We start from the raw sequence: 13121 nt of genomic DNA, 5'->3' as shown, positions 1-13121 counted from the left end.
AGATATAGCCTACAAAATCCATCATCAGACCATGCAACAGAAGGTTAGGAGTTCAGAACATCTCCCAAAAGTCATGTCTAAGGGACAGTTGACCTACAGGGTAGAAAAGCCTCATCCTAACCATCTCAGTGAAATGCCCTGCCTTTCCTCATCAAGGTCAGATTCTGAGATGGTAATGGTCATCAGTGCAAAATAAGTTACAATTTAGTTAGTCTAATATTAAAACTAAGCCTCTATTTCAAAAATCTTAACAATGCCTCTGGTCAGGCACTGTCTTAGATTAGGTTTACAAAAATAATTCCACCCTCACCCAATGGCATTCAGAATCCACTATGCAAAAAAGACACTAAATATTGATAAAAAAAAAAAAGTGGTAACTGCTATTACTGTAAACAGTGCTACAGAGAGGAGCTGGGAAATCTCACCAAGGAGGGGGTCACAAAGGGCAGGCATTCTTAGTAGAGAAACAACGTGGGCAAAGACACAAAGAAGCTGCACACGGCTAAGGTTAAGGTTACATCAAGGCTCATGCAGGCAGTGGTAGGGAGAGTGGGACCATCTTCCCAGGGGTCCTGTGAGATGCCATGCTAAGGATTAGTCTAGGGGGAGGACCTCTGATACATACAGGGAGGGGAATTAAGTAATCAGCTTTGTATATTATGGAGATCACCATGGGCCTCTAATGGATATATCAGCAGGACTAAGACCCAAGGCAAAAATACCAGCAACAGAGATTAAGAAAAATTATTAAAATAAACTAGGTGTTTTAGTTAAACAGACAAAGTGCAAATATCTTTCAAAATAGTATTGCATTGAGATTCTGCACCAAGTATCTTCTTTTAAAAATGTTTTGCTTTCTTCATGTTATAAGAGCAATCCCACAAGTGGCCATTCCTTTCCCCTCTGTTCTCCTTTCTAAATACTCTCTCTATAATTCATAGGTACTCCTTCACCTGTCAACACTATGTAAGGTTGCAGAATTCATGTGGGTTATTTTTGGGTATCAGCTAGGACATAATAAGTACAAAATAACAGAGCCCTTGACTGTGTCCTGATGATTAGCATCATCTTCTAATCCTTGATTACTCACTTAGAAAATATTGTTCTGCTTAGAAAGTAGTTCAATCCAGAAAATGACTGCAATTGAAAATACCAAATTTTGAAACTAATATTCCACTGTATTTCAAAAAGTGCCACATAATAAACAAAGGGGACAGCATCTTACAATACATGCCACTTTCTGTCACACCAATTGTGTCATTAACAAGTGCACAAGATGATTTTAATGGTGAGAAAATCAAATCTGAAGTAAAGTGAGTTTCCTATCTTCTCCTAGAACAACATGACACATGCATATGCTCAAGATATGGAGTTGGGGGGGAGGTATCGCTATCGAAATGAAGATTTAGAAATATCTCAGTGAATGGAAGTATTCCTCTAGTTCTATTATTAAAAAAAAAAAAAAGTACAAGGACCTGAAAACCAGCATAATAAAACACCCAAAAAGATTTGTGACAATTTTGAAAACAAAATCTCGTTTTTTCCTTTAAATTCTTCCACCATCAATGACATTATTCTGCAAAAGTCAACAAAATTACCAAACAACAGTATTTCTTTACATTATTTGATACTTTAAAATTCTTTTATTGTTAATGGGAGAAAAAAGAAGAGATTTTAGTAGACTTGCTTAATAACTTTAAATCACATTCTTCATTCCTATGAGGTAGAAATAGATTAAAACCTGGGTAGCAGCTAGCTACATATTTACTTTGTATTTTATTCTTCCTGCAATATATTACTATAAAATTGTTCTCTCTAAGCATGATACTCAGCTATACAAGTGGGTGTCCCTTGGGTGCCTTTGTACAGGACAATGCATCCAGCAAGCTTAGCTTCTGCAGAGTTCAATGATTTTAACTAGCCTGGAGCAAGTCCACTATATTGGTGATACAGAACAATTCCAGCTTTCCAGCTGTGAGGAGGAAAATGCTTTGCATTATTAAATTGTAGCCATATGCTGCAAAAGCAGACCCTGTAGGTGCAGAGAGAGAAAAGAATTTAAATTAAGAAGAAACTTCAGATGCAGATGGTTTTTGTAAAAAAAAAAAAACAAAACAAAACAAAACCGAGGTACTTGAATGTAAGAACCATCACAAAAACTGTCCAGGGCAGTGGGTACAATTACAAGCTAAGCTTCGAGTTGTGATGACTGAGACCTCTTTTCACATGGGGGACTGTCATCTACTCTGTGAGGAATCTAGAGAGAGATTCTACAAGGAGAGAAAAATACAGTACAGCAAAATCTATTGAAATGTAACTATTTAGATGCAAAGTGTCTTGAAGGTTTTCTGCAACTGGATGCAGTATAAAATAAGTGCCTGTATGGATGTACTAAAATTTCACCTGACTCTATGTTACCTGTTGACATTTCAGATACTACCAGTTCCTGAAATAGTTACAAAGTGAGGATAAACAAAAGCTAAAGGTAACTCAAGAACTAGTCCTTTCTCTTCTGGCTTTGTGGAAGGAAATAAATGATTGCGTTTAAATTGAACTTATGTCTATGAGGGTCCTTGAGTTGAACAAATGCAAAGCACATGCACCTCCAGGCAAGATGGAGTAGAAGAGGAGACGGGATACTGAGCTCCAATCATTTAGAGTAAAGGAATGACCTCTTTCATCAGCACTCTGATCACACAACATGGTGTGCCTCCGCTAACATCTCTCCCCAGATGCATTCCCATTGAGGCAGAAATGGGTCACTCAAGATCACCCCCATCATCTCTCAACTCTATTCACTGCCTTTTGTCCCAGCAGCTCTTACAAATGTGCCACACAACCTGAGTGCCACAAGACCCAGATTCATTCCCACTAAAGCACCTCAACACAAAGATTGCTCCTTTATGGCAGCATGCACTTACACACACTGGGGCCAAACATAGACAAAGCCAAACTTTTCTGATTTTATCACAAGGCAATTCACCACAAAAATTTTGTATTAATTATCAGAGGCTGGGGATCAGGAGCAAGGTGAAATGTACTAACACTGTAATGTTAACAGTGTTAACACTATTGGCTTAAGGTTTTGACCTATGAAAAAGGAGAATTTGCCAGTAACTAATTGGGACCTTGGGCAAATCACTTAACCTCTTTGTCGTAAGTGTCTTCATAAGTGGAGAAGTTGAACTAAGAGTCTATCAACACTGGCATCCTATGTTTTCTTGAATAATGTTTCTGAGATCACGTCAAACAAAGAAAAAAGATACTGGATTATAGTAGTAAATTACTCATTAAAAATAACTTGGAGACACAGATGTGTAAAAAAAGGTATACAATATAAAGCAGCAGTTATTACAGAGACAGGGATAATCAGTCCTGCCTGAGAGAATCTGACAAGATGCATGAAAAGCATTTATAAAGTGGATATGACAGTCCTGGTAGATAGAAGAGCTTATCACATGGAAGAAAGGGAAAGAAAGGAACTTGATACACTTGGTTTCTGATGCTGAGCAGTATTTAAAGCCATCACTTACAGCATGGATATATAAGTATTGATAGCCAGGAGATTTTAAGAAAATCAGGTTTATGTTTTATAAGGTGTATCTGTACATAGCATTGAGGAATAAAAGAGTGTGGAATGAACATAAGTAATTACATGGCTTTGGCACAATTTTAGACAAAACATAATGTCCAGAGTCCAAATAAGGGTAATTGAAACTGAGAGATTGGGGGTGGGGGTTATCCTACAAACCTTTAAAAGTAAAGAAATCAATGTGGAGGATGAGAAATAAGAAAGAACTCATGAGCTACTCTAACCAAGGATGTCTGGGTAGATTCTGGTGGCCCTAAGATATCTTACACAGCAGGTCCCTAAATCTCATGTAATACAATGCTATTTCATTACCGAATCTCATTTAATACAATGCTATTTCATTATAATATAATGTTGGTGAAGGGGGAAAGAATCCCACTAGACACTGAATGAAAAGCAATTATTAGTGGACCTGGCTTTGTTATATGTCCTTTTGCTTAGAGTCACAAATTCTAAGAACCTATCAATGATCTCAAGTGAGGACTTAATATACAAAGAAAAATCTCAAGTCTGGTAGGAAAAAAATAAACTGAATTTTGAAAATGTTAAATTTGAATTATCTATGGGGCATATAGAGGAACAGGTCCAAAAAGTAGCTTGGGCACATAAAACATTAAGAGTGAGATCTGTTCCAAACTGATATCCAACAGATATCTGTTCATATCTAGGGATAACAAAAAGTAAACATAATTAAAATTAACAGTCAGAGTGAAAACAGAAAACTAAAGACAAAAATCAGGTTAAGAAGAAAGAAGTTACCATAAGCAACTGAAAGAAAACATAATGATTCCTAGATTAGCAGGAAAAGGTCCATTTCCAAAAGCACTAGAAGAAAAAAAAATATAAACAAATTGAACTATATCAAACTAAAAAGCTTCTGCACAGCAAAACAATGGACAGAATAATGAGGCAATCTTCAGAATGGGAGAAAATAGCCCCTCTGATAAGGGGCTAATTTCCCAAATATGTAAGGAAGTCCTACAACTTAATAGCAAAAAATAAAACCAACAGAAAACCACCAACTAATAGCTTTATTACATAATGTGCAAGGATTTGAATGGCATTTCCTCCAATGCAAATCTAAAAATGGCCAACAGGTATATGTAAAAAGGCCCAATGTGATTAATGATCAGTAAATACAAATCAAAATCAAGATGAAATATCACTTTATACTCATCAAGAGAGTTATTCTCAACAAAACAAAAGACAAGTGTCATGGTGGATATGGAAAAATTGGAATTCTGGTGCACTGTTGCTGGGTACACAAAATGGTGCCAATTCTATGGAAAAGAATATGGAAGCTCCTCAAAAAATTCTAAAATTAAAATTAATATGTGATCCACAATTATGATTCTAGGTACTTATCATAAAGAAACTGAAAACACTAACTTGAAAAGATATGTGAACCCCAATGTTATTGTAATATTAGCCAAGATACACAGGATATAGAAAAAAAATGTAAATGCACACTGACAGATGAATAGTTAAAAAAAATGTAATATATGCATACAGTGTAATACTATTCATCCATTACATTAAAAAAAGTGAAATCTTATAATATGCAACAAAATGGATGAACTTTGAGGGCATTATGCTAAGTGAAACAGTCATGGAAAGAAACACTACATGATTCCACTTATATGCAGTGTCTATACTTTATAGCAAGGTTTCAGGATGTGGAATGGTGATTTCCAGGACTGGGGGAAGGGTAACAGGGAGTTACTAATCAACAGGCATTAAATTGTAGTTAAGCAACATGAATAAACTCTGGAGATTTGCTGTATTACATTGCAAGTATGGTCAATAATAATATATTGTACACTTAAAACTTTGTTAAGAGCATGGAGCTTCTATTAAGTGTTTTACCACAGTAATATTTTTTTTAAAAATAGAGCAAGGGGGAAATTTGAAGTAGAGCATGATCAGATGAATCAATTAATGCTCAAGAATGGGAGCAGGAGTAATATAGAAAGGAGCACTGGATTCAGATTAGAAAAAATTCATAAATTTAATGAGTATTATTTGGGGGGAGCAGAAGTCTAGCTGCAGGAGAAGTCAGGGGAATTTGAGTCTTTTGTGTCATGTCATGAAAAAGAAGAAAGAGATGGGATAATTAGTTGAAAGTATTAGCTTAAGGAGGGTCAAAATGTACACTTTTTTAAACAAAAAAAAAAGTTGGTGGGGCAGTAATAGGATCAAGAAGATTAAGGGACACAGGATCTTTCAATGGAGACAGAAAAGTTGGTGACTTCAGAAAACTGGCACACTATGGAAAGACAAGTGGGAAAAAATTTATACAATGTTAATACAAGGGACTAAGATATTAAGTGCTTCCAAAGGAAAACCACAATCTCTAATGATACATTTATACTGTTTCTCAATTACTATTAAAAACTATGTAACAAAATTTTACTCCACATTTTCTAAGATGCCAGAGGAAGGACTTAGCACACCATTGACTATCTAAAAGCTACAATTTTATTTCATCCAACACTGAAAACATGTTCCTCCTTTACACATTCTCTAACATTCTATTCTAATGCATCTTATCTTGATTTGTAACTTTGTCTATGTCATCTTAAGTCTTTTGAGTACAGTGTAGAAATACAAGTTTCTAGTTTGGTTCCACATCAAATATTTTCTGCAGGAAGTCATCTTGATTGGCCCAGTTAGATAAGAAAGTAGGATAAAAAAAATCTTCATTTTGACCAAATCCTGCTATTTGCCAGATCTGTTCTCCTGCCTATAAATTACTGCATTGAGTTCCTGAGAAGTTGGCCAGCTTGCTCATGCTTCTCATTGCCCTCATGATCATTGTAAAACATGGAGCCTTAATTCGGGGGGAAATTTTTAATTCCAAAGTTTAGGTTCTTTCCACTACCCTATGCCTCTTTCAATGGTTGGAAACAGTATTTCACAATTGTTTGAAGTGAATTCCCATGACACTTGAATCATAGCACTAAGATTTAGTATCTCTCTCTCTCTCTCACGCACACACACACGCACACACATATGTACATATATTTATATTTAACATATAAAAAAATGGATTCAGCAAAGTTCATATATAATGCACTATTTCCCCCCCACAGCATGTAGCCTCATGCCATGCACACAACAGATGTTCATTAAATATCTGTCACCTAAAAAAATCCACTTATTGACCTTTTGGGGCTGTGTACTATTCTAGGTGTATAGAATGGTGTATTTCCCAACTCCCCCAAGGAGGAAATGGCTATCTCTGCTCTTTCAGAGCAGACTCAACCGACTCCTGGAACGTAACATTAAATTCTGAACTCAGCAAGCAGTGGGCATTCAATTAATATTATTTGTTGCCCACTGCGGCTGGGTGAGGGGAGGTATATGGGGGCAGGAGGAATCCTACATTTCATGACCTTATAAAATATTCCTAGTACACCCCCACTCCCAGTTAATATTAAAAGTAATCAAGCTGGAACCATTATCAAGAGTGAGTATGGGGCCTCCCCTGGTGGCACAGGCGGTTGAGCGCAGCGCTGTGAAGTTGTCCGCAGCCTCTGAAGAGCTGATTCGATCCTGGCCAGCGGCGAGGGTCCCACATGGCGCGGCAGACCTCTCCTGTCTCGCCCGCTGCTCCCCTCAGCAGTGTATTTCGTCAGTCTGCCTGTTCTGTTCCCCACTCTGTCTCTGGTGAGTCCTCTCACCCTCCCGTGCATCTGGCCTGTACCCCAGTTCTTGTATAAAAAATAAATAAATCTTAAAAAAATAAAATAAATAAGTAAACTGTATTACAAAAAAAAAAAAAAGAGTGAGTATGGTTCCAACTACTAAGTAGATCAACCTCTGAAGAATGGATTAGCCACATGTACCCATAACACAGTCTATAAAAATACATACTGGAAGGCCATGCATCCTCTGGTTTTTAAAGAATAATTTGCAAGGAAAACATTTTCCTCATCCCCTCCTCCATCACTCTAAATTCTACCCTTAATTTGAGAATTTAAGAAGTATATGAAGTCTTCAAAAAAGTTAGAGGGTAAAGAAGAAAAATGTTCTGAAACAAAATCTGTTTTAAAAAAAATCCTTTGATTTTAGCACTGACTCACACAGACCTCATTCTCAAATTACTTAAAAGCTTTACCTAAGACGTCAGGTCTTACCACAGTTAACCAATCCTTTTACTGTCTTTCTATTTATACTTTCATGAATAGAAAGTCTGTTTATAGTCTGTTGCATATTATCTAGTGCCAAAGTTTAAAATTACTCCTAAGTATCATGAAGAAGTGTGCTTCCCCTACTAAAAACTTCTTGATTCTGGTGGATACAATAAATGAGGATACAAGGAAAAAGTGGGTATGAACTTATTGAGGAGTGGATGGGCTATGTTAAAAAAAAAATCAGAGTAACTTTTCTTTGACTTTGAACACCATATTCTAAGGAAAAATCTGCTCCATGAGGTCTTTTAGGGTCTATGCAGATTTATCTGCCTTCATGTGCAAATAGCAAAGAGAAATGTTTTATTTCTATAACTATTAGAAAGTATTAAATTTGTCCCAAATTCTAAGTTTGGAAAAAAATCAAACTGAAAAGTCAAGGAAATATATGCCCTACTGATCCCAACATTGACAACCCAAAACTGCTGATGCTGAACTAGTTTTCTTATAGCTTTTTGCTTATTTTTTTAAATGACAATCCTCTACTGACTTCACTCATAGTGTCTATAAAATAGAATTGGGGAGAGACCAACCTCAAAATTTTTATGATTTAAAGTATCTCTTAAATGCAAGATAAGCATATTACTATAGTCAAAAGATGTCTCCTGTTATACTTATTCAACTGTTTAGTAACATCTTTGTTCCAAAAAGGGTATAAGGTGTCTGATTCAAAGTATACCCAGTGCATGATCCCAATGCTTCCCAGAGGTTTGCCAGACTACCTACAACAAGCCAACCACAAAATAGCATATGCACCCTATAAAACTTGCAATAATGAAAAGTAGGATGTGAAAACCATGTCATTCTTAGGTAAGAAGACTTTGGTTAATGGTTGATAAGTTTTCAAGGCAAATTTACAAAATAATGTCCTATTATTCAGCATGCCTTTGTTACATTCCCAGGCAAGAGAAAGTTCCCCACAACACTGCAGACTTCCTATGCTACAAACTAAGACATAAGCTTCTGACAGACTATGAGGCAAAATCAGACCCCTAGATTGCCTTGTTTTCCTTGGATTAACTAGTCTGGCATTATGGAATTAAGACTGGAAAATCTAAATGATCATAGGCCAAGGAATATAGAGACAAAACAACAAGTCAAAATTAATTTTAAAAGATTGCAATTTGATACCACATTTGCTAAAAGTGGGAGAAGAAATAAAATCTGATCTGAATTTAAGTCCCTAAATTTATACTTTGCCTTTCTTTGCCTCATAATAAATATTTGCTATAGTTGAGAAAGGACTTTTGTAGTTCTACTCATTAGAAGGAACTAATTTAATATTTTTTGAAAAGTGAAACTGAATATAAACATATAACTCCTGATCTATCACAAATAAGGGTGAAGCACATCCTGAAAAAATGAAGTGATCTTGTACTTCTTGACCAAAATTAAATCATGTTCTTTAGTGTTATCTGACATTTAGAATATGTTAATCCTCATAAGATTATAGTGTCCATCCCTGTGATGCAACAAAGTAAAAAAAAAATAAAAATAAATCATGAATAATATAATGAATTATCATAGGGGTGATCAAAATGCTTTTTAAAAGAATAAAGTCTACTAGAATGCTTTCAAAACTAACAAATATCTCTCCTCTCAAAGAGGTGTTGCTTTTGTTTGCTTGTATTTAGTACTTTTCCTCACTAAGTACTCATCTCAATCAAGACACACAGTTTAAAAAATGATGGTTTATCTATACATAGCCATACTAGTTTCAAGAGCTTTATGGTTATCCTTCAAATGTACTTCTGAATCAGCATGGAAGAAGTCTCTATGTCTGATGTCTTAGCCAAAGCTGGAGAAAAGCCAAGCCCGGGGGACTGTTCAAATTTATGGGAAAACACATGCATCTATACTTATAGATGGCTCTGGATGGCATTCCACCCTCCTTGTCAACAGTGGGGAGCAGATTTCAAAGAGCCTTTCTCTCCAAAAGAACCTGAATTGTTGCCATCTCTTTCCAAGCTCTTAAGAAATAAACCCTGGAGTAGATGGTAGCAATTTCCATGGGCTGTACATCTCCCAATGGAAAACTACTAGTGATAAAATGTTGGCATTCATCTTTTTTTTCCCAAAAGTTTAGCTTCTCTTTCATGTAACAGTATAAGCAGTAAAGTGAATTGATTGTTTCATTGTTTATGGTACTAGAACAAATTCTTCCATAAATGAATTGTGCTGTCTAGAGATACTGAATCTAAACTTTGGTGATTTCCCATTTCAGTCAAGGCCAAAATGCACAGATAAAAAGAGACTTCTAAAAGTAAAATATGCTCTAAAATGTCAAGTTTGTTTATACTTATGAAAAGAGATTTTAATAATAGACATAATTTATCCCAATTGACTACAAATGGAAACCTTAATAACCTCTGATTTTTCACATTTCAAATTAGAAAATATTCTACATTCCTAGTGACCTGATTTATTCCAATGTATTACAGAACAAAATTCTACCTTCATCAAGCAGAACTCCTTATAATCTCTATGGTTAAGTTCATATATATAATGGTACACAAAGCAAGCTAAAACCAAAGAAGTTTTTGAATCATCAAAGAAAATTCTAATCATGCCCATTTTGGTATTATATACATATATTTCATTTTTTAAACATTTTTTAAAAGATTTATTTATTTACTTGTTTATTTGTTTGTTTGTTTGTTTATTTATTTATCTATTTATTTATTTATTTATTTATTTATGCAAGCACTGGGTACAGTCAGAAGTACGGGAGGGTAAGAGAATTCACCAGAGACAGAGGGGAGAGCAGAGCAGGCAAACTGACGAAGTACGCTGCTGAGGGGAGCAGTGGGCGGCAGGAGAGGTCTGCAAGCCATGTGGGACCCTTGCCAGCGACTGGTGATCGAACCAGCGCTGCAGAGGCTGCAGGCAGCTTCGCAGTCCAGTGCTCAACCGCTGTGCCACCAGGGAGGCCCTATGTATATTTCATTTTATTCTAATTCTGAAAAAAATTGGTACTCAATGTACAATCTACGTACATATAATAATCAAAAAATCATAATATGCACTATCTACAACATTCCATTTTTAAAACATACTTTTCACAAAAGTTTGATTTATAAGGAAAATTTAAATGGGAAAAAATTAGAGGTGTTTTACCTTGAATGTTTCTGTTCATCATATTATGCATGGATTAGATAGGAGATGCTATACTAAACGTAGCCAATGAAAATATTAACCAAGTTTCTTTACAAATATTAAAAACTATTCAGTCAAGCTCAAATAAAGGACATTTTAAGTGAGCAAAATTCTTCCTATATCTGATCAGAAATGCATTTTGAACAACAACAACATTGTTAATTTCAAATCAAGTTGTCATTTAAATGGAAAGAATATTTTTTTTTATAAATTTTATTGTTATATTCCCCATACAATTGCAGCCCCCCATTCTGACCCCAATCCCTCCCCTCCTGCCCCCGCCCCCCTAAAAGTGTCTCTGGTTCATAGTTTTTTGTTGATTTTGATTTTCACTTTCTTATAGTTATTCATTTTCCTGGTCCCTTATTTAAGTTTTCTAGATTCCTGCTATGAGTGAGACCATCCGGTATTTTTCTTTTTCTTTTTGGCTTATTTCGCTGAGCATGATCCCTTCCAGCGCCATCCATGTTGCAGCAAATTGCATGTGTTTATCTTTTTTGAATGCTGAGTAATATTCCATGGTATATATGTACCACATCTTCTTGATCCAGTCATCTATTTTTGGGCATTTGGGTTGTTTCCAAAGCTTATATATCCTTTGCTTAGTCTAACTTAGATTACTTGGTCTAGCTTAGATTTTTACTTGTCAGCTCTTTTCCTACTAAAGGCCTCCTCTCCTCCATTCTTTGTGAAATAACCGAGAAACTTCCAAAACATATTTGGATACAATTCACTTTTGGTTATCATACTATGCAAAGAAAATAGTCAACAACAAGAAGAACTTTTAGTAAAGTTAAGATACTATAAGCTAATAAAATTTTCTCGACTTCAAAGTTTCTCCATAAATTTTTATTACATTCTAAATGTTGTCTTCTTGAAAAGATAACCAACACGATTCTAATCTCCCAAACCATACCAAAAATAAATTAATTTTACTGGGAAACAGATTTAAAATTGTTCAGCTTTTAAAATATTTTGTTATCAGCTTGTGCTAATAGTAAATGATTTTGCTAAAAATAAACAGCATGGATTTTAATATATATAAATGTAAACATGTGTAAAAAATTTCATTTGAAGTATGTACTATTTTGGTCAAACAATATAATTTTTCATAATACAGAATATATTAGCATGTACGTGGGAAAAAAAGTTAAGTTTTCTAAGATAAAAAATAAGAACAAAATATAGGGAAGACTCAAAATTCAAAAAAAATGTATTTGGTTTTGACTTTGCATTTTTACTTGCACATCTCTTTGTTTCATCTTCCTAATATTTTAAAACAACACTGATCTGACATTTTCTTGTTGCTTGGGGATTCTCCAAGTATTTCAACCTCATGTTATCAAAGCATCATAGTAAGGAAAATCAGACAATTAAAAACCTAAAACCTAGTTGACCAGAGAAATCATTATAATGTTTTTTAATCAACTTTCCAGTTTATTTTCAGTGGAAAGGCAGATAACATTATGCTGGAGGTCAAGGGCATATATGGCTGGTTTGGATTTCTTTGTTTTGTTATTTTATTCTTAGAGTACACTTTTATGAAAGTCACAAATATAATGAAAATTTTTATGATAATGAAATATCAGAAATTAGCATTTGTACTAATTTTGTCTCAGAGGAAAAGACACTATCGCTGATTCTACAACAAACTTCTCTATGTCTAGATTTGAATTTTGGTTCAACTTGAACCAAACCAAGTTGAAATTATAAAAGTCCATTTTCAGATCTGGAACAACTTCTGAAAATAAAGAGATACCAGTATCTGGCATACATTATACAAAAGGAAAAGTCCTACTTTCATTACTTCCTGAATTCTGGGAATCCAATAAAAACCTTATGGAACAAAAACCTGTTTTTAAAAGTGTTTCATGGAAAATATAACCAACCAGCACTACAACCTCCCTTTTAAAGTAATGAGAATTGATAAACTATAATGAGAGTAAGGAAGTAAAAAAAGAAATTTTTACTTTTCCTTGTGAGCTTTAAAAGAAAGGTGAAAAGGTTTTTTGGCTTTTCAAACAGCAAGGACTTTTAGCAATGGAAAGATACACAACTGAAATACATGCATATTGGTTTTCAAAGAAACACCAACAAGAATTAAAACGTTGTTGATTGGGAAAATACTGATGACGCGAATATAGAAGTATTTGCCACTGTGAAGGCCTAAACAGAATCAC

At 34.9% G+C, this 13121-nt stretch overlaps 1 protein-coding gene across 7 annotated transcripts in view; it reads right to left on the bottom strand.

The window, feature by feature from the left end:
* NFIB (nuclear factor I B) overlaps nt 1-13121 on the bottom strand; it is a gene marked incomplete at its 5' end in the record, with an annotated part of 427407 nt that overhangs the window by 80128 nt on the left and 334158 nt on the right. The gene's annotated exons all lie outside the window — the stretch shown is intronic.

The sequence above is a fragment of the Talpa europaea genome (assembly GCF_964194135.1).
Source record: "Talpa europaea genome assembly, chromosome: 7".
NCBI classification, from domain to species: Eukaryota; Metazoa; Chordata; class Mammalia; order Eulipotyphla; family Talpidae; genus Talpa; species Talpa europaea.
This window is presented reverse-complemented; position numbering and strand designations above follow the sequence as displayed.